Below are 22,664 nucleotides of genomic sequence, written 5' to 3' on the forward strand. Positions count from 1 at the left end.
ACTACAATACTGAAACGCATGGCAAGATAAGTCTATGGGTGAAATAGCAGTATGAATGTTCCCAGGGTAAGTAATCACTTTCAGATTGGATTTGAGGGTCATTATACTGGAGTAAATATCTGCTGGCACTGTAGAACTGGTCAAAAGTCTATGACTAGGGAGATCACAGGCCCTATGGGATATATCAAAATTCTTTCAAACGGACAAACTGCCTCTAAATATTTATGTTTATACTCAAAGAGTAATGTACCTCTCAGCCTTGGTTAGATGCAGAATCCTAAGTGCATGTTAGATAGGTGACCTATTACCCAATATGAACAAAGAAGCTCTGGTTTAATCCAGAGTCCCTGTGTTGGACAGGGTGCTCCTGTGGTGTATAAGGACACTGAGTGCTCTTTTTTTTTTTTTCATGGCTGTAAATTTTGTGACTCTGAATCCTTACTAATTGGCACTACTTTCACTTTTCTATTCAGGCTGCTCATATTCTGGAGTATTCCTGGGTTGCCCACCCATTCCAAAGCAGGCTGGTTGCTCAGATGAACTAAATTATGACTACTACAGTTCTAGGTTTATCATAAATAATGATAAGCTTGATGAGACAGGATGAGTAGTGTGGGTATTACTGGACTTACTGTGTCCAACTTCAAACCAGCAACTACTCTGCTGTAAGCAGCATCCCGTGAAAATCTGTATGAGACACAAAGTTTGTCTTCTCATACAGCTAGGCTTTGCAAACTCAGTGGGCTAGAATTAAAGAATTTCAAGAAAGAATAGCCTGGGTGTGAACACTTGACCACAAAGATGACTGACTACTCCTCACTCAACTGCCAGTCCTGAGGAACAGTCATTTAGTCGATATCGTCTTTTTAGTCTCTTCCATGCAGGGAGTAAATTATGTAACGTAATGAAAAGCATAAAGCCGAGACAGAGACCTGCCCTGCAGAGAGTGCCATCTTGGCTCCGGGACTCCGCCGAACTTAGTCTACAGGTTAGAGTGAGGACCACAGAGGCAGACAGCTTCTGGGACAGGCGGGAGCCACAGAGCCGCTGAGGCAGCACCCTTTTGGGGCCGCAGACATCCGGCACCCTCCCAGTCGGAGGACAGTGACCTGCCCTGCAGGGAACGCCATCTTGGCTCCGGGACTCCGCCGAGTATAGTCTCTACAGGTCAGAGTGGGGACCACGGGGGCAGACGGCTTCTGGGACAGGCGGGAGCCACAGAGCTGCTGAGGCAGCACCCTTTAGGGGCCGCAGACATCCGGCACCCTCCCAGTCAGAGGACAGTGACCTGCCCTGCAGGGAGCGCCATCTTGGCTCCGGGACTCCGCCGAACTTAGTCTACAGGTTAGAGTGAGGACCACAGAGGCAGACAGCTTCTGGGACAGGCGGGAGCCACAGAGCCGCTGAGGCAGCACCCTTTTGGGGCCGCAGACATCCGGCACCCTCCCAGTTGGAGGACAGTGACCTGCCCTGCAGGGAACGCCATCTTGGCTCCGGGACTCCGCCGAGCTTAGTCTCTACAGGTCAGAGTGGGGACCACGGGGGCAGACGGCTTCTGGGACAGGCGGGAGCCACAGAGCTGCTGAGGCAGCACCCTTTAGGGGCCGCAGACATCCGGCACCCTCCCAGCCGGAGAACAGTGACCTGCTCTGCAGGGAGCGCCATCTTGGCTCCGGGACTCCGCCGAACTTAGTCTGTACAGGTCTGCTGACAGAGGATACTCAGAATCCCCAGAAGAACAACCTCTGAACAGAGACAACTATAACAACTCCAGAGATTACCAGATGGCGAGAGGTAAAGGTAAGAATCTTACTAACAGAAACCAAGACCACTCACCATCATCAGGACCCAGCACTCCCACTTCGCCCAGTCCAGGGCACCCCAACACACCTGAAAAACTAGACCTGGATTTAAAAGCATATCTCATGATGATGGTAGAGGACATCAAGAAGGACTTTAAAGAACTACAGGAGAACATGGCTAAAGAGTTACAAGTCCTTAAAGAAAAACAGGAAAACACAACCAAACTGGTAGAAGTCCTTAAAGAGAAACAGGAAAACACATCCAATCAGATGATGGAAATGAACAAAACCATACTAGACCTAAAAAGGGAAGAAGACACAATAAAGAAAACCCAAAATGAGGCAACACTGGAGATAGAAACCCTAGGAAAGAAATCTGGAACCATAGATGCAAGCATCAGCAACAGAATACAAGAGATGGAAGAGAGAATCTCAGGTGCAGAAGATTCCATAGAGAACATGGGCACAACAATCAAGGAAAATGGAAAATGCAAAAAGATCCTAACTCAAAACATCCAGGAAATACAGGACACAATGAGAAGACCAAACCTACGGATAATAGGAGTGGATGAGAATGAAGATTTTCAACTCAAAGGACCAGCAAACATCTTCAACAAAATTATAGAAGAAAACTTCCCAAATCTAAAGAAAGAGATGCCCATGAACATACAAGAAGCCTACAGAACTCCAAATAGGCTGGACCAGAAAAGAAATACCTCCCGACACATAATAATCAGAACAACAAATGCACTAAATAAAGATAGAATACTAAAAGCAGTAAGAGAAAAAGGCCAAGTAACATATAAAGGCAAGCCTATCAGAATTACACCAGATTTTTCACCAGAGACTATGAAAGCTAGAAGATCCTGGACAGATGTTATACAGACACTAAAAGAACACATATTCCAGCCCAAGCTACTATACCCAGCCAAACTCTCAATTAACATAGATGGAGAAACCAAAGTATTCCACGACAAAGCCAAATTCACACATTATCTCTCCACGAATCCAGCCCTTCAAAGGATAATAACAGAAAAAAACCAATACAAGGACAGGAACCACGCCCTAGAAACAACAAGAAGGTAATCCCTCAACAAACCTAAAAGAAGACAGCCACAAGAACAGAATGCCAACTTTAACAACAAAAATAACAGGAAACAACAATTACTTTTCCTTAATATCTCTTAATATCAATGGACTCAACTCCCCGATAAAAAGACATAGACTAACAAACTGGCTACACAAACAAGACCCAACATTTTGCTGCTTACAAGAAACTCATCTCAGAGAAAAAGATAGACACTACCTCAGAATGAAAGGCTGGAAAACAATTCTCCAAGCAAATGGTCTGAAGAAACAAGCTGGAGTAGCCATTCTAATATCAGATAAGATTGACTTCCAACCCAAAGTCATCAAAAAAGACAGGGAGGGGCACTTCATACTCATCAAAGGTAAAATCCTCCAAGAGGAACTATCAATCCTGAATATCTATGCTCCAAATACAAAGGCAGCCTCATTCATTAAAGAAACTTTAGTAAATCTCAAAGCACACATTGCACCTCATACAATAATAGTGGGAGACTTCAACACACCACTTTCACCAATGGACAGATCATGGAAACAGAAACTAAACAGGGACACAGTGAAACTAACAGAAGTTATGGATCAAATGGATCTGGCAGATATCTACAGAACATTTTACCCTAAAACAAAAGGATACACCTTCTTCTCAGCACCTCATGGTACCTTCTCCAAAATTGACCACGTAATTGGGCACAAAACAGGACTCAACAGATACAAAAACATTGAAATTGTCCCATGCATCCTATCAGATCACCATGGACTAAGGCTGATCTTCAATAACAAAATAAATAATAGAAAGCCAACCTTCACGTGGAAACTGAACAACACTCTTCTCAATGATACCTTGGTCAAGGAAGGAATAAAGAAAGAAATTAAGGACATTTTAGAGTTCAATGAAAATGAAGCCACAACATACCCAAACTTATGGGACACAATGAAAGCATTTCTAAGAGGAAAACTCATAGCTCTGAGTGCCTCCAAAAGGAAACTAGAGAGAGCACACATTAGCAGCTTGACAACACACCTAAAAGCACTAGAACAAAAGGAAGCAAATTCACCCAAGAGGAGTAGACGGCAGGAAATAATCAAACTCAGGGGTGAAATCAACCAAGTGGAAACAAGAAAAACTATTCAAAGAATCAACCAATCAAGGAGCTGGTTCTTTGAGAAAATCAACAAGATAGATAAACCCTTAGCCAGACTCACTAGAGGGCACAGGGAAAGCATCCTAATTAACAAAATCAGAAATGAAAAAGGAGACATAACAACAGATCCTGAAGACATCCAAAACACCATCAGATCCTTCTACCAAAGGCTATACTCAACAAAACTGGAGAACCTGGATGAAATGGAGAAGTTCCTAGACAGATACCAGGTACCAAAGTTGAATCAAGATCAGGTTAATGATCTAAACAGCCCTATATCCCCCAAAGAAATAGAAGCAGTCATTAATAGTCTCCCAACCAAAAAAAGCCCAGGACCAGATGGGTTTAGTGCAGAGTTCTATCAGACCTTCAAAGAAGATCTAATCCCAGTTCTTCACAAACTATTCCACAAAATAGAAACAGAAGGTACTCTACCCAACTCATTCTATGAAGCCACAATTACTCTGATACCTAAACCACAAAAAGACCCAACAAAGATAGAAAACTTCAGACCAATATCCCTTATGAATATTGATGCAAAAATCCTCAATAAAATTCTTGCTAACCGAATCCAAGAACACATCAAAACAATCATCCATCCTGACCAAGTAGGTTTCATCCCAGGGATGCAGGGATGGTTCAATATACGGAAATCCATCAACGTAATCCAGTATATAAACAAACTCAAAGACAAAAACCACATGGTCATCTCCTAGATGCGGAAAAAGCATTTGACAAGATCCAACACCCATTCATGATAAAAGTCTTGGAAAGATCAGGAATTCAAGGCCCATACCTAAACATGATAAAAGCAATCTACAGCAAACCAGTAGCCAACATCAAAGTAAATGGTGAGAAGCTTGAAGCAATCCCTCTAAAATCAGGGACTAGACAAGGCTGTCCACTTTCTCCATACCTATTCAACATTGTACTTGAAGTCCTAGCCAGAGCAATTCGACAACAAAAGGAGATCAAAGGGATACAAATTGGAAAAGATGAAGTCAAAATATCACTTTTTTCGGATGATATGATAGTATATATAAGTGACCCTAAAAATTCCACCAGAGAACTCCTAAGCCTGATAAACAGCTTCGGTGAAGTAGCTGGATATAAAATTAACTCAAACAAATCAATGGCCTTTCTCTACACAAAGAATAAACAGGCTGAGAAAGAAATTAGGGAAACAACACCCTTCTCAATAGTCACAAATAATATAAAATATCTTGGCGTGACTCTAACTAAGGAAGTGAAAGATCTGTATAATAAAAACTTCAAGTCTCTGAAGAAAGAAATTATAGAAGATCTCAGAAGATGGAAAGATCTCCCATGCTCATGGATTGGCAGGATCAACATTGTAAAAATGGCTATCTTGCCAAAAGCAATCTACAGATTCAATGCAATCCCCATCAAAATTCCAACTCAATTCTTCAATGAATTAGAAAGTGCAATCTGCAAATTCATCTGGAATAACAAAAAACCTAGGATAGCAAAAACTCTTCTCAAGGATAAAAGAACCTCTGGTGGAATCACCATGCTGGACCTAAAGCTCTACTACAGAGCAATTGTGATAAAAACTGCATGGTACTGGTATAGTGACAGACAAATAGACCAATGGAATAGAATTGAAGACCCAGAAATGAACCCACACACCTACGGTCACTTGATCTTCGACAAGGGAGCTAAAAACATCCAGTGGAAGAAAGACAGCATTTTCAACAAATGGTGCTGGCACAACTGGTTGTTAACATGTAGAAGAATGTGAATCGATCCATTCCTATCTCCTTGTACTAAGGTCAAGTCTAAGTGGATCAAGGAACTTCACATAAAACCAGAGACACTGAAACTTATAGAGGAGAAAGTGGGGAAAAGCCTTGAAGATATGGGCACAGGGGAAAAATTCCTGAATAGAACAGTAATGGCTTGTGCTGTAAGATCGAGAATTGACAAGTGGGACCTCATGAAACTACAAAGCTTCTGCAAGGCTAAAGACACCATCAATAAGACAAAAAAAACACCAACAGATTGGGAAAGGATCTTCACCTATCCTAAATCAGATAAGGGACTAATATCCAATATATATAAAGAACTCAAGAAGGTGGACTCCAGAAAGTCAAATAACCCCATTAAAAAATGGGGCTCAGAACTGAACAAAGAATTCTCGCCTGAGGAATACCGAATGGCAGAGAAACACCTGAAAAAATGTTCAACATCCTTAATCATCAGGGAAATGCAAATCAAAACAACCCTGAGATTCCACCTCACACCAGTCAGAATGGCTAAGATCAAAAATTCAGGTGACAGCAGTTGCTGGCGAGGATGTGGAGAAAGAGGAACACTCCTCCATTGTTGGTGGGATTGCAAGCTTGTACAACCACTCTGGAAATCAGTCTGGCGGTTCCTCAGAAAATTGGACATAGTACTACCGGAGGATCCAGCAACACCTCTCCTGGGCATATATCCAGAAGATGTCCCAACCGGTAAAAAGGACACATGTTCCACTATGTTCATAGCAGCCCTATTTATAATAGCCAGAAGCTGGAAAGAACCCAGATGTCCCTCAACAGAGGAATGGATACAGAAATTATGGTACATTTACACAATGGAGTACTACTCAGCTATTAAAAAGAATGAATTTATGAAATTCCTAGCCAAATGGATGGACCTGGAGGGCATCATCTTGAGTGAAGTAACACAATCACAAAAGAACTCACACAATATGTATTCACTGATAAGTGGATATTAGCCCAAAACTTAGGATACCCAAGATTTAAGATACAATTTTCTAAACGCATGAAACTCAAGAAGAATGAAGACCAAAGTGTGGACACTGTGCACCTTCTCAGAATTGGGAACAAAACACCCAGGGAAGGAGTTACAGAGACAAAGTTCGTAGCGGTGATGAAAGGATGGACCATTTAGAGACTGCCGTACCCAGGGATCCATCCCATAATCAACTTCTAAACGCTGACACCATTGCATACACTAGCAAGATTTTGCTGAAAGGACCCAAATATAGCTGTCTCTTGTGAGACGATGCTGGGGCCTAGCAAACACAGGAGTGGATGTTCACAGTCAGCTATTGGATGTATCACAGGGCTCCCAATGGAGAAGCTAGAGTAAGTACCCAAGGAGCTAAAGGGATCTGCAACCCTATTGTTGGAACAACATGATGTACTAACTAGAACCCCGGAGCTCTTGTCTCTAGCTGCATATGTATCGAAAGATGGCCTAGTCAGCCATCAATGGAAAGAGAGGCCCATTGGACTTGCAAACTTTATATGCCCCAATATAGGGGAATGCCAGGGCCAAAAGAATGGGAATGGGTGGATAGGGAAGTGGGGGGGCGCTATGGGGGACTTTTGGGATAGCATTGGAAACGTAATTGAGGAAAATATGTAATAAAAATATTAAAAAAAAACAAAAACAAAAAAACAAAACAAAAAAACAAAAAAAAAACAAACAAAAAAAAAAAAAAAAAGAAAAGCATAAAGCCCTTGGAGTGCTTCTTCAGGCAGTAAATTCCCACAGGAAACTGCTCAGGTTCTTATAAATACTACTTTCTCTTCCATTTCTCCTCTGTCTCTTCTCTCAGACAGCTCTTTCTTCATGAGCTCTCCTTTCAGAATTTCTCATGCACAAATATGAGAAACAAACTCGCCTTGTACATTTCTACATAGATCACCCAAAATGTAGTAATCTTATTTAAGGATTTAATAAGTGTATGTCTAATTCTTACTGATCCTCTTCAGCATTACAATCAATACCATCACTGACTTGGCCTTTAAAACAAGTTAATTCCTTATTGAGGAAAATTCAGTCGCCTTCACACTAGTAAATATGTTTTTGACAGGTTGCTTCTGATGATGAAGTTGATATTAAATGTATGTGAAAATTATATCAATTATACTTCAGAGAATCCATTCAGCACATTAAAATATTTCTTTTTTATTTACACACTTATAATAAAAGATATGTTTTTAAAAATTGATGGTAGACTGAGCCACCACAATATGAAATGTTTCTGGAGCCAAGCTCCTTTCTGCTTAAGAATATTCTATCTCTCAAGTACATACCACCAGTCTTTTCAGTATGGAGTGTCCTTTGGGGAAATTCAGCCTTAGCACCTTCTTTTCTTTACCCTTTCCCAATGGTTAACACAGGGCTTGCACCAGACTTAGGAGTACATACAAAAATCTGCAATGATTGAGTCCATCAGAATACTGGTAATTCTAGGGGCCTACCCCAGTCATGTATTTCAGGAACCTCGTTTTCATCCACATATACTTACAAACCTGTGAAGCATCCATGCCCCAGTCTACTCAAATGCTTATATTCACCTGCCATACATCCAAACTAGTAGCACGACTAGTAGTGCTGGAAGAGAGATCAGTACAAACATAGACAAACTGATGCAAGTCAGCACTCACATGCACAAGCTGCAGGCGCCTACAGCTTCAGATGTGTTTAAAGTTAGACTGAGCTGGAAAAGCACCTGAATTCTTGCCCATAGCAGCCACAACACTGTAAAAATATGTCACACTGAAAAATAATCTTATCCTGTGGGGACTACAGACTGAATATATTTCTTTGAAGGACCCCAAATCCTGTTTCTTATCTCACTTTGCCCAGGGCTTGTTGCTGAACAATATGTAACTTGTGTGGAATGAATGAGAGGAATACACTGATCTCTATGTACCATAAGTACTTAGTCTCAAATGCCCAAGACAATATTGCTATTGTCTCCAAAGCTGAAACCTGTTGCTTTATTTTTAAGGAAGTTTTTTTCCTAGATAGAGATCTTCATAACACCAGCTGGAAATGCAAGCATTGCAGGGTAGGGTCACATTCATTGTTACACTATAAGAGCACCATTAAAAACCTGAGGACAGTTAGATTGCCTTCATTTCTAGAAACTTCTGGCTTTAGGAAGCAGCCCAAACACTGGCAGAGCACACAGTACTATAAAGGGAAATGGTGAGGCAGGGAGTTTAAACTTTAACTTTGGCAGACATCATGGGACCATCACAAAATGAACCAGAAACACCCACCGAAAACATTTTTCACGGTCACTGTGCGGATGACAGGTGATAAGAAGTGTTAGCAAAGATGGAATGTTCCAGACTGAGAGATAGCATCTTCTACCTGTGTGTATGGGTGAGGGTGGGGGTGGAGGGTGCTTTACTGGGGATTTGCTGGTAAATTATGAGCTACAGAATGGGGCTGGGAGGGAGAAAGGGAGGGGGAGGGAGGTAGGGGGAGAGAGAGAGAGAGAGAGAGAGAGAGAGAGAGAGAGAGAGAGAGAGAGAGAGAGAGAGAGAAGAATTCGGCTCCCTTCCTTTCCCTGGTTAAAGAATGTTTATCCTAAAGGATCTCACCCACTGAAATTTATTTACCACTTCTATTTTAGGAAAAGAAAACCCAAAAACACAACATGTAGTTCAAGGACCAGAGCAAAAACTTATACTTCTGGTCTCAGTCTATCACGTTGGAATTTCTTTTTAGATAAAATTCCCCAATCATGCTATGCTATTTTCCTCTCCCCACTTCCTTTCTCCCATGATGCTTGGACATTAGGCACCTTTCCAATGAGAATCACTGCTAACTCAGTTTCATTTTGTGCTTCCAGTTTTCAGTTTGTCCTCATATTTATTATAATGATTTGAGTAGCATTTAAATGAACTTTTAAATGTATCTGGTTAAGAAAAAAGTTAAAGATGAGCTATATTGTGATCTTGACAATGTGTCTTTCTGGCGGGAGACATATTGGCTTCCAGAATACAGTTAACAACACTTTTGAGAAAGAGATCTCTTGACTTCATTGTTCCAAGTGCAGATGGCTAGGTTTCTAGAGTCTGTGCAGGTCAGCACTAAGTAGAATTGCTGGAAGGGTTGTACATGCCTGGGCAGTATGTTGTACAGACCTTTATTGTTACGTCACTTCTAAATGGATAATCATGTTGTGAGCTGCAGGCCTGGATTATCAGACTCTGGTTTATGAACATACACAGACACACAGACACACACACATATCATATACATATATAGTCATGGTCAGAGCTAGACACATTTTTGAGAACTTTTCAAATCCAACTGATATTGTAGGTAGATAAATCTCAGACTATAGGTGGTATCACAGCCAGAATGATCTCCTTACCTACTCTACAGAGATGCACATGTTCTAATCCTGAGACTCCATGAATACACAAGAGCGACATTGAAGGTATAATAAATTCAGTTAAACATAGCTTCATGAGACTCACTTTATTCTGGTGCATTCTAGAATATTTTGTCAAATGTACATTATTTTAATCCACTAGAAATATAGTAGATTCAGCAGTGAGAGGAAGGGGGCCACACCTGGAGAAGGATATTCATCTACTAGTCTGGAAAATCTCTCTCTTCTCTCTTTCTTTGCTTGGTCAATTGTTTCATCTTCTGTGAATAACTCCTAGTGAAGCCTTCCCTCTGACTTGGCTCAGACTGTCTCTCAAGGCTATTGACACCCCTTGGATCTTCTCTGAGTTCATTGTATGAGTTTCCCAAATCACCTCTCCCACATACTGAAGACTCCTTATGGACATGAATAAGTTCCTATTCCTCTTGCATAGGAGACTTGAGTGATTCTTTTTGAATCAATATATCAAAGAGGAAACATAGCTCTCTTTCAGATGCTTAGTGTTTTAAACTTTCTAGTAAGTGCTAGCGAAAACCACATGTATTTCTTCTGGAGTATCATTACTGTCTTTTCCTTATGCATAGATGTTTATAGGGATGACCTTAGAATCTGGTGGACACAGACAAGTTGCTGTGGACGACAAGGTCTTGGAAATGCCCTAGGACCACTGATCTAAGTGGAACCATGCCTTTAGTTGGCTTAGATGGAACCTCCTTGAGCTGCTTAGCCACTAATAGCTGCTTATGTAGCACCATAGACAATAAAGTGTTTTCTCTGATGGTGCCAACAGGTTAGCTGATACCATCTTATGCCCAGAGAAGCCAGACTACCTAAAACAAGGGAAACTCTTCCTCTAGGATGCTGAGGAAATGCTATTGCCAGATATCATTTAGCACTGGAAGAGAGGCTCCAAAGTTCTACTAAGGGCTAATTGCAAACACCTGCTCATAGTTACAAAAACAAGCATAAAGGGATATCTTTCACCAATGCCTATTTTGACCAGCTGTTAGACTCTGGGTTACTTTAGACAAGATGTTCCTATTTTTTCCCCTGAATTATTTTCTGTTTCTCTGAGGAACAAGACTATATACATGGATACCCAGGTGTGTCCATCCCTCTAAACACAATGGATATCGTTTCTCTGGCTTGCTGTGTAGTGCTTATGAGAGAGTTTTAAGCTGTGGACTCCTTTACTTTAGCATCTTTGATGTGATTCATACCCAGTGGTTAATGCTCATATGCTATCACTGCAAAAGGCTTTAGACGTTGATGGGAGAAGACTTTTGGGATGCAGCTAGTTCTTCTTTATCAATATTTAGTTCCAAGGCAACTTAGCTGAAAATGCATAATGATGATTAGCTAAAGTAAATGTCAAGGGTTGCAGGGGAAGGGAGCATATGTGCAGGCCCCAAAACATCATGGTGGGCTCATCAGAATGCTTTTCCCTAAGAGCAATTATTTTTCCCAACTGCCTGCACCTTTTGAATGATTCTTGGGATCATACTGAGAAACTCCTGCCTGGCAGGAAATTTATCACTGAACTACATCCGCAGCCTTTTTTCTGACATTGGATGTTCTTGTGAAAAAGGTCAATGGTCTGATGGACTTGGAAACTGCTATATCTTACTTTTACATCTTTCAGAAATTTATGATAATGTAATCTAAAAAGTCTGCCAAAATAGGAACCCAACTAAGTGACCTGACTCAGAATTTCTTAAGTTCACTTTCCTAAAAACTTTTTAGCTACATAGTACTTTTTTTTTCAAATCATATAATTAGAATTCTGTCCCTTGACTTTTTCCAAATGTGACTTTTTTAAGTCCTTGTGCATGCTCTGTTGTGAGGTAAAATACTTTGTCCCACTTTCTAAGTTGTGAACACTTACCACTCTTGAGGTAACTGTCATTGATATCATCAGGAAAGTCCTCAGAGGCTGGGCTGGTAGGTACAAGCCATCATGCCACTCACTATAGATGGCAGAGCTATAACCGGAATCTAGTTTCTCCCCCAAATTTTGTTTATTATCTCCTTTCTGTGCTTCTAATAGGTTCATAAAATGTCATCTTCCCCAGTATCAACCTAGAAGTCCAGAACGTGGACGTTAACAGAGTTTATTCCTACCTTAAATTTACCCCCTACACTTGCACTGCTGCCAACTGTAAGGAAGGGAAGAGAGAGTGGCCAGTTACTAAATGAAAGAAGTCTGGGAAACAAAAATCATGCTCATAGAAGTGAGGCCCCCTCACCCCTGCACTTGATAGGTACTAAAGAGGACAAGGTAAGATTGCTTAACTCCAGATCTTAGAATCCCCATGAATTTTACTACCTTACATAAGACTAGCTCCCAGAAGCAAAGTTTTAGGGAAGACAATTATTCTAAAAGATGCCAGGGCATAGTGGTTGGAGGGTTTTCCTGTACTGTGGCCTGAGACTTGTTCAGTCAAGTAGAAACAAACTGTAATCCTGAGGGTTTTTTTTTTGTAGGACTCACAGCCAGTCTTTTATTATTTTAAGAACACTTGGTTGCTATCCTTAGATATGGAGGTGGGGATAGGGCAAGCCTAGGGCTCAGGGAAACAGACACATTCTTCTAGAAATAACAACTTTGTTCTGTACGCAGGAGTGTGGTCCCCGGGGCAGTGCTACTACATTCCAGGGCTCTACCCAGGTTGATGAATAGACACGATTTCATCTCATTAGTTATTGACACAGAGTGGAGACTCCGTACATTATGCACCTAGTGTAGCCTTTAAGGAGAAGATCCCACCAATGACCTGAGAAAGTGGCATTTGGTCTGAGTAATAGCTCAGCACACCTGCACTGAGCCTTGTGAGCTGTGCTTAGACTTCCTCACCTTTCAGTGTTTGTCCCTGATGGGTGCCCCATAGCAAGAATGTGAACCTCCCCCTGGAACATCTGTGATTGCCCAACTGAGCTTAGCCATGTTCTAAGAAGTCAGTACGGAGTACTTTCAATAAAACAGAGCTATGTCCTCGAGCTGTAAATGCCTCCCAAAGACAATCAGACAGAACTGCATTGTTTCAGGGAGAAAGACTCCTTACATAGTGGTCATATTGTGGTTACTGGGAGCCTGGTGACTAATCCACACAGAGGATGTACAGGAGAGAGGGGCTGGCATCTTTTCTGTGGTTGGTGATGCTTTTAGATTAGAATTTGCATTGCTTTGCACACACACACACACACACACACACACACACACACACACACACCAAACACAAGCTTTCATTGTGAAGTTTCTTGGCACCCTTTTGTTCCCAGTGTGAATTGGCTTGTGAGTAGGGATCTCCTCTTTTTGTCTGGGGGAAATTGTGTTATGGAAACTTGAGTGATTCCTACAATACAAAAATGCACAGTGTGAACTGGTAGGATTGCCCAGTGGATAAAGGGGTTTGGTGCCAAGCCCGATGACTTGAGTTTGGTTATGTGGCACTTACATGGAAGAGGGAAAGAGCTGAGTCTTGCAAGTTGTCCTCAGACTTCCACACATGCACCATGACATGCATGTACTTAATACAGAAACACACACACACACACACACACAGTGGATGTTACAAGAAAAGACTTTACACTGTACTATCTACATTTGCACTTCCAAAAATATATACTGTGTACTTTACATGTCAAAAACAGAATATTAGACAATAGGTTCTTGGGACATCATCATCTTCAGATACTGATCAACGAGTATGTACTTAGTATATAGTCTCAATTATTTTATGGGTAATATCTACAAATCTCTGTTTGGATCCTGAATAGCCTAGTTGATTCACATTAGTGCACCAGGACACTTTGCATCACTTTATTGCTAAGGTGAAAGAGAATTGTATTGGAAACAACGTTGCTTAAATAGAACTGAAAGAGTGATGTAAAGGAGGCTGATGGGTAAGTGCTGGTACTTAGCTGGTTCTGAATCTTAGACACCTTCTCTGTGTCTCTGTCCTCTAATCATGGAAGACTTCTCTGGAGAGTACTCCATGAGACATGTATGTAAGTTCTTCTTACTCATCTGTCTTGCCCTGCATGCTGACAGATTGGCAGAAGATGGCACTCTGAGTTTGGACAATTATGAATTTTTTTCTAAATATCATCTCAAAAATTGGTGGTCTCTCAAGCTACTACAGAACACTGGGCGAGTTGATTAAAGGAAAGGTAAATGGGTGGGGATGGTCCAGGGCTGATTAGGGATTCAGTTAATGATTCAAATGTAATCATAGGCAGTGGGCATAGCTAATACTTTTTATTGTTTATTTTTCTTATTCTTAACAAGATGTCTGTGTATGTACATGAGAGTGCAGGTACATACTGAGGCCAGAGGTGTTGAATGCCACCACCCTTGTAGTCACTGAGCTAGAGGTAAAGGTTCCTGTGGACTACCCAATGTAGATCCATAGCCCTTCACACTGAGCCTCTACAAGAGCAGCCTACAGTCTCTACCAATGAGCTATCTCTCCAGCACGACAGAGTTTTCAGTTCATATTCTTCCATTTTCAGATTCTATCTAGAATGTAGCAACTGTAAGTCTTTCAAAAACAAGCCTTCTGCCAAGGTGGGGTAGAATGCACTGTTGTTTATTTTTATAACCTAGGATCACACAGAACAGGCCTCAAAACTCAAGAGACAAAGCAGTGTAAGTTGTGTCCCTTTATTCTGTGCTCAAGGCCCTTCAATGGTATGAAACATCTCCTTGTTCTCTTATTGTGCAATTCAACATACAGCTCTGAATAGGACCGTTTATAACTGGAAATTCCAGTGGAGTTCCACTTGTTCCCAACTTGTTTCCATGCCAGATGACACCCTCAGAGACTTTGAAGTTGCATGTTTGAAGGAAGTGCAACCCACCCACACCTCTGACTCCATATGTCTACCAATGTGTCAGCCCAGACTCTTGGAAAGGCAGTGGGCTTCTTTGGAAAAGCAACTTCTGGCTGAAAGTGGATAGGAGCCCAGAAGATGGGAGTCTCCAGAAGATGGGAATGCCTCATGATCCCATATGTCCTGTGGCTGAGGCTGCTGCTGCTGGTGTTTCCAGAAGTTTCATCTGCAAGGAGAGGCTATCCAAGTTGCCCATGGGTCCTGGCTATAGAAAGCTTGTACCAGGGTTTTGGGGCAGGGTGGTTTGGCTTATGTTGTATAGATCCAAACACATTCTAATCTCACCTTAGGGAACAGTACCTGTTTTATGTTCCTGTTCACCTCATTTATATATGACCAAGTTTCTAATTGCATCTGAATTTCCAGGGTTTCATAGATTAAAAATGTGGCCAAACACAGGGATGACTTTGTACCCTGGTAAGGACAAGAAAATATGAGAAACATTATTTATTCAACTCATAGTATGTTGTTTAAAATTTTGATATTGTGTTTCATTTAACTAGCACAAAAATCCCATGCAGATATCTATATTAAACTGAAGAGTAAACTGCAAAAGCTTAAGGACTTTTATAGTTACTGAGCAGAAAGATGCGATTCACACCCACCTAACTCTAATTCTACAAAGGGCTATTTCTTTTAAATCATCGTCATTTTCAGAAGTCTTTCCCATTGAGATGAGTGCCCTATACTCTTGGCCATCAAGAGCTTTCAGTAGTGCATCTTAGGAAGGTTAATTTCTAACTTTACTGGCTCTAGCTGTGTGCTCTCCTTGTAAATGATGTTTGTTCTTCCTCCTCTGTCCACAGAAATTCAGAATTTCTTGGGGTCTCCGCATTTCTTTCTCAGCCAAAATGCAATCTAGAGCCCTTATCACTTAGGTGCAGAATACGGACATCACAGAATCACACTGCCTTCCTCTACATGGACTACTGTGACAAAATGCCACAGACTGGGAGACTTAAAAGCCAGAATCTTGTTTCAGTGACTTAGAGGCTAGGAAGTCCAAGTTCAAGGCATTCTGTGTCTTCACAGTGCCTTTCATGTTTATAGATGATGCTGTTGTGACATGTGCTCATGTGTTAGAGATCCAAATGAGCTTCACTGAGTCTGATACAAGGGTATTCCTTTCAATCTTGTGAGTTGGTTCTCTATACATTCCCCCAGTTCATGTGCCATGGTTTAGATCTACTGAATTATCACTTTGTTACGCAGGGATTTTTATAGAGTGTAATATCATTTGCATATTTTTTGTTTTTGTTGTTTATACTTTTGTATAATATCCAAATATTTTCCAAAGCAGTGATTTTTGCCCTCATTTATGTTCTAATTCACATTTCCAGGTTTTATTTCAAAGTCATTAATTTTGGGGGGGTTGATTTTGAAAAAGCAATTAGATCAAGCTAACTTTTACTCTTTTCTGAATTTGTATCCAAATTTTATAAAACCATTTGTTTAATAAAATGTTATTTCTTCCAATTCTATGTTATGTTTGTTTCTTTGTTAATATTTAAGTGACTATAAGTATGCATTTTGTTTTCTGCTCCTTTTTTCCCCTATTCTCTCCAGTTATATGGGTCATATGGGACTCTGTTTTTGTGAAAGGACTGAGATATTTTGATTATATCAGCTTTGTAATATATTTTGAAGGCCAGGATCGTTTTCTCTTCAGCTTTGTTCCTTTTGATCAAAATATTTTAGATTATCTTGTTCATTATCCAAAATACACAATGCACTCAAATTACACAATGCCACAAAAGGGAATATTCCTATTAAAGGTGACAAAAGACTAGATAAGACATGTTTTTAAGGAATAGATACAAATTTTACCAATGTAGCCAAAAGGTATATATTAAAAATGTCACATCTATAATAATCAGAGAGATGCAATTGAAACCACTAGAAAGCCCATACTGGATAGATTGGCTATCTGTCGATGAGGATACAGAGGAAAAAAAGTACCCTGAAACACTGTCAATACAGTGATAAGATAGTGGGCTTGACTTGGAAAGCAATATAGTGATTTCTCAGGATACTTTAAGTAGGACCACCACAGAGTCCAGCAATCTCATCCCTAGGTTCAATTTCAAAAATCTTTAATGAGTATGCCAAAAAGGATGTCTATATTTATATGTATAAAGTAATAGTACTCAAAAATATCCTGTCTATGAATGAGTTAATAAACTTAAAGGGTACTATATTACTGTAAAGAGGGAAAGAAAATGGGATAAATATGAAATTCTATCATGTATGATATGTATGACAACCTGGATAAACTAGTGGACTTTATTAAAGCCAATTGCAAAGAAATAGTAATAAATGATTTCACTTGTAGAATTCTAAAGAGGATGAGCTCCTGGAAATAGCAAGTAACATGGTGATTGGCAGATTTGAAAGTAGATAGAAGAGTAGGTAGGAGGAGGAGATAGCCAATGGGTGCTAAGCTGTATGTAAGTGGTTGTGTAGACTCTGCTCTGGTGTTTTAGGGCAGAATGATATTAACAAGGTATTAGAGTTTTCTCAATATCCAGAAAAGATTTTGAATGTTTTCACCACATGGAAATAATAAATCTATGAGGTGAAATGTATGCTATTTACTGTGATTGGGGCAGGTATGTGCATATATTAACATGTTATATTGTGCCTTATATTCTGATTTGCAAATCACAAATAAAGCTAAATTTTCAGAAGGGAAATTAAATGCAGAAAAGAGTTTGATATTTTCTCACCTAGCTGCAAAATCATGAAATCAACACATTCCTCATAAGTTAATGCATAATATTGTTGTCTAAAACTAGGAACTAGTTTATATAGATATTTTACGATTTTATCTCACATTTGCTGAACACCAAATCTTTTGTTGCAATCAGTGAAATAAAGAAATGGAGGGACTCAGTCATGTCCGTAAGGAGATCATGGTCTGGCAGAAACAGGCTTGACTTTCATGAAGGAAACAATGTGTAAAGAAATTTCACCTTTGAAATAAACACAAGAAGAATATATGTATGTATGACCCTTGGTTAGATCATTGCAAGATGGAATACAAAGCAAAAATTCAGTCATTCAGGCAGAGAGAACATAACAAGAACTCAGATATGAAAAAATGCAAGTGCTGAGTGTAGTTATGAAAAAAACAGTTAAGAAGGTAGAAATGTTTTTTTAATTTAATCTTTTACTTAATTATTTATTTTTGCACTTTTATTTTATTGCCCTCCCAGTCTGCCCTCCGACTCTTCCACATCCCATACCTCCTCCTCACCCTCCTGTCTACACGAGGATGTCCCCAACACCCACCTCACCAGACCTATAAATTCCCTGGGGCCGCCAGTCTCTTGAAGGTTAGGTGCATCTTCTGTGATTGAACCCAAGCCCAGTAGTCCTCTGCTGTATGTGTGTTGGGGGCCTCGTATCAGCTGGTGTATGCTGAGTGGTTAGTGGTCCAGTGTCTGAGAGATCTCAGGAGTCCAGGTTAATTGAAACTGCTGATCCTCCTATAGGGTCACCCTTCTTCTCGGCTTCTTCCAGCTTTTCCCTAATTCAACCACAGGGGTCACCAGCTTCTGTCCATTAGTTGGGTACAAATATGTTTTAATAGTCAACAGTAGCCTCAGAATGTTGGCAACTTTAAAGTTATCTTTCCTATGTGAACACTTTCACATATGAGCATAGAGAATTGTTTAAGTTACATATATAGAACATTTTGTGGGTGGTATCTACCCTCAATGTTTTTGTGAATAGTCTTCTTAAATTTTCATTAACATTAATTGGTAGAGTCTTGATTTATTCACACAGAATATGTGAGCAATGCCATGCAATGTGTCCATGGTAGAGTAGTTACCTACAGAAATTCTGAATGTGCAAGCTTTCTACATATTTGATTTTATGGCATATCTTCTCTGAATCCTGAGTTAGTCTTCTCTGTGTGCATGAGCTCAGAAATATGGAGGTCAAAGGGTAACCTTGACCAAGGATTCAGTTTTAGAGGGACAAGAATTCCAGTTAAAGATGACAATGCCAGGGTGAGAAATACTATTTTACTGACCTGGAGGCCTCTTTGTATGGGTCCGGTTGTGCTCAAGACTTAAGATACATTGACTTTAGTGGAAACAGAGACTTATGGAAAATTACATCACTTGCTAGTGTAGGATTGAAGTTGCAATGCCTGGCTTGAATTTTGGCCTTACTCCACCCTTTTCCTCCTCCCTGGCTGCTCCTGTGGCCATGTGGCCCAATCCCAAAGCCAATACACAGAGTGGCCTTCTGTGCACAGGGTGGTAGCTTCTGGCAGTTGGCTGATGTATCCATTATGCCACAAGGAGAAGGAACTCACCAATTTCAGTAGCAATCTAATAGATCATCCAAAATGTCTAAGGTATATTAATATAATTGCCATGTTTCCCCTGTCAGGAACATAACTGAAATAAAATGGTGTGACTCATTGAGAAACTTCTCTGAAAGGACCAAACAATCACCAGGTTGTGATTCTCAACATCAGTACAGTAATGTATTATGTTTCATTCCAAAAACTCACCAATCTTTATGTACTAGCTTTGTGAGGCTAGCAAACATCATTTTATTTCTTGCACATGAGAAAACTGAAATTAGAAAGTTCATGGGAAAAAGAGCCAAAATTGTCAGCTAGGCTCATTTGACTTTTGGTTCTGTACTTTGGTTCTGTGAAATTTGTGCTTTCCTGGGTCTTCTGAGTTCAATCCATTGCTTTGACTCTTAATCTAACTTTCAATATTGAGCTTATGATGAGCACGGGTGACATTTAGCTTGAATGGTCCAGTCTGACAGTTTGTTATTAATGGCTTGTTCATGGCCAGTGGCCATGCCACAGTGATTGCCAAGTATTTGGTTGCTTCTTTTTCCTTATAAAAATTTTCTATTATTTTACTGCTCTACTCCAAACAAATTTGCATCAACTTATAGGTATATGATAAAATAGTAATACAACATCTATTAGAGATGGTAATAAAATCAATCAAGAGAAATCCAAAAACGTAGAGAGTAGGAAAGAATCCAACATAAAATATATGTCTCAAGTTTGATGAATTTTCTGTAGATGATGAGAAAAGGCTCTACACTTGCTAGGAGTCAACAAAACACAAAAGCTTACTGAGTATAAAATCTATAGTGCCTTCATGAAAAACACAAACCAAATAGATCCAGAACCACCTTCTCAAGTCCTTGCAAACAGAAACACTGTAATTCATCTAGCATGTTCCTTAATCTCTATAGAACAAATGAACTTGTTTTCACAGGTTGCTTAAACCAGGATACACAACATACATTACTTGCATCCCCTGGGTACTTAGTATTTTGGAGATATTTTGAAAGTATTCACCTACTCTCCTTAGGTAGATAGAAATTTCTTTGATATGTGGTATTTGAATCACCTTTTTGTCCCTGGGAAATTGACAAAAATAATATCTTGTAAAGACTACACATTTGTAAGAACTGTGAGATAGAAACACACTCCTTCTAAAGGGACATATGCTAACTGACTGGGCTCTTTCCTCTTATTATACACCGAATCATGAAACACCCAAAGATTTCCATTATCCTCTGATTGTTACAGGTGGTAAATCCTGTGTCCTTGGAATTCTCTTTAGCTCCTGCAGTGTAATGCTCAAGCCCCATTCTGTCACTCACTCATCCACCCTTTAATCAGACATGTATAGAAGATCATGTTTTACTTGAGTCTGAGACATATAGATGATAGGTAGATGATAGATAGATAGATAGGTAGATGACAGAGTTTTACCATGGGATGAATTATGGATCAAGAACACTGAAATGCACAGGATAATCCCAAGACAGCATAGTTAGCATTGTGATAGAGGTATTCATAATGTGGTGAAAAAAGAACAATCAATATTTTGGATGAGGCAAAAAATTGATACATACCAGTGTTGATGGCCAACTCCAGTTAGGAAATATTCTGAGTGAGGTAACCCAGTCACAGAAGAACATGCATGGTATGCACTCAGTGATAAGTGGATATTACCCCAGAAATTCTGAATACCCAAGATCCAATTCACAGACCACATGAAGCTCAAGTAGAAGGAAGACCAAATGTGGATACTTCAGTCCTTCTTAGAAGGGGGATCAAAATACCCATGGGAGTAGATACAGAGACAAAGTTTGAAGCAGAGACTGCAGAAAAGGTCATCCAGTGACTGTCCCAACCCATATATAGTTACCAAACCCAGACAATACTGTGGATGCCAACAAGGGCTTGCTGACAGGAACCTGATATAGCTGTCTCCTGAGAGGCTCTGTCAGTGCCTGACAAATACAGAAGTGGAGGCTCACAGCCATCCATTGGACTGAGCACAGGGTCCCCAATGGAGGGGCTAGAGGTAGGCCCCAAGGATCTCAAAGGTTTGCAGTCCCACAGGAGGAAGAACAATATGAACCACCCAGTACCCCCAGAGCTCCCAGGGACCAAACCACCAACTGAAGAGTACACAAGGAGGGACTCAAGGCTTCAACCACATATGGAGCAGAAGATGGCTTTGTGTGACATCAATGAGAGGAGAGGATCTTGGTCTTGTGAATGCTCAATGCTCCAGTGTAGGGGAATGCCAAGACAGGGAAGCAGGAGTGGGTGAGCAGGGGATGGGGAGGGATGCGATGGGGGAGGGGATTTCGAGGGGAAATGAGGAAAGGGGTTAATATTTGAAATGTAAATAAATAAAGAATCTGATAAAATGAAAAAAAACAAAACAAATTTTTCAAAGATGTTGAAAAGAGACTGAGATTGTTGATATAAAACCATATTAAGTACATAGAATTGGACAAGAATGGAGAATATGTTTGGGCAACAGAGCCTCTAAGGGTTTTGAAGGATCTCACTCAGTAGACTTTGTCAGTAACATTAAAAAATGGACTACATAATTCATTACCATAGTCAAGAACCCAGCCTATGCATTATATTTGAAAAGGAAAATTCTGTTAATATTTGACTAACTAAAACTTTTTTTATGATATGGAACACTTCATAAATTTGTGTACTTTTGCATAAGAGCTATATTGTTTCTTCTCTATATTGTTTCACCTTTAGTATATATGCTGCTACAATGAGCACATACACTAAATATTAAATTTAATTTAAATGTAAAGAGAAGTTTTCTTTTTTTTTTATATATTTTTATTACATATTTTCCTCAATTACATTTCCAATACTATCCCAAAAGTCCCCCATAGCGCCCCCCACTTCCCTACCCACCCATTCCCATTCTTTTGGCCCTGGCATTCCCCTATATTGGGGCATATAAAGTTTGCAAGTCCAATGGGCCTCTCTTTCCATTGATGGCCGACTAGGCCATCTTTCGATACATATGCAGCTAGAGACAAGAGCTCCAGGGTTCTGGTTAGTACATCATGTTGTTCCAACAATAGGGTTGCAGATCCCTTTAGCTCCTTGGGTACTTTCTCTAGCTTCTCCATTGGGAGCTCTGTGATACATCCAATAGCTGACTGTGAACATCCACTCCTGTGTTTGCTAGGCCCCGGCATCGTCTCACAAGGGACAGCTATATTTGGGTCCTTTCAGCAAAA

The sequence above is a fragment of the Mus caroli genome, unplaced genomic scaffold (genome assembly GCF_978045245.1).
Source record: "Mus caroli unplaced genomic scaffold, Mus_caroli_1 scaffold_14, whole genome shotgun sequence".
Classification (NCBI taxonomy): Eukaryota; Metazoa; Chordata; class Mammalia; order Rodentia; family Muridae; genus Mus; species Mus caroli.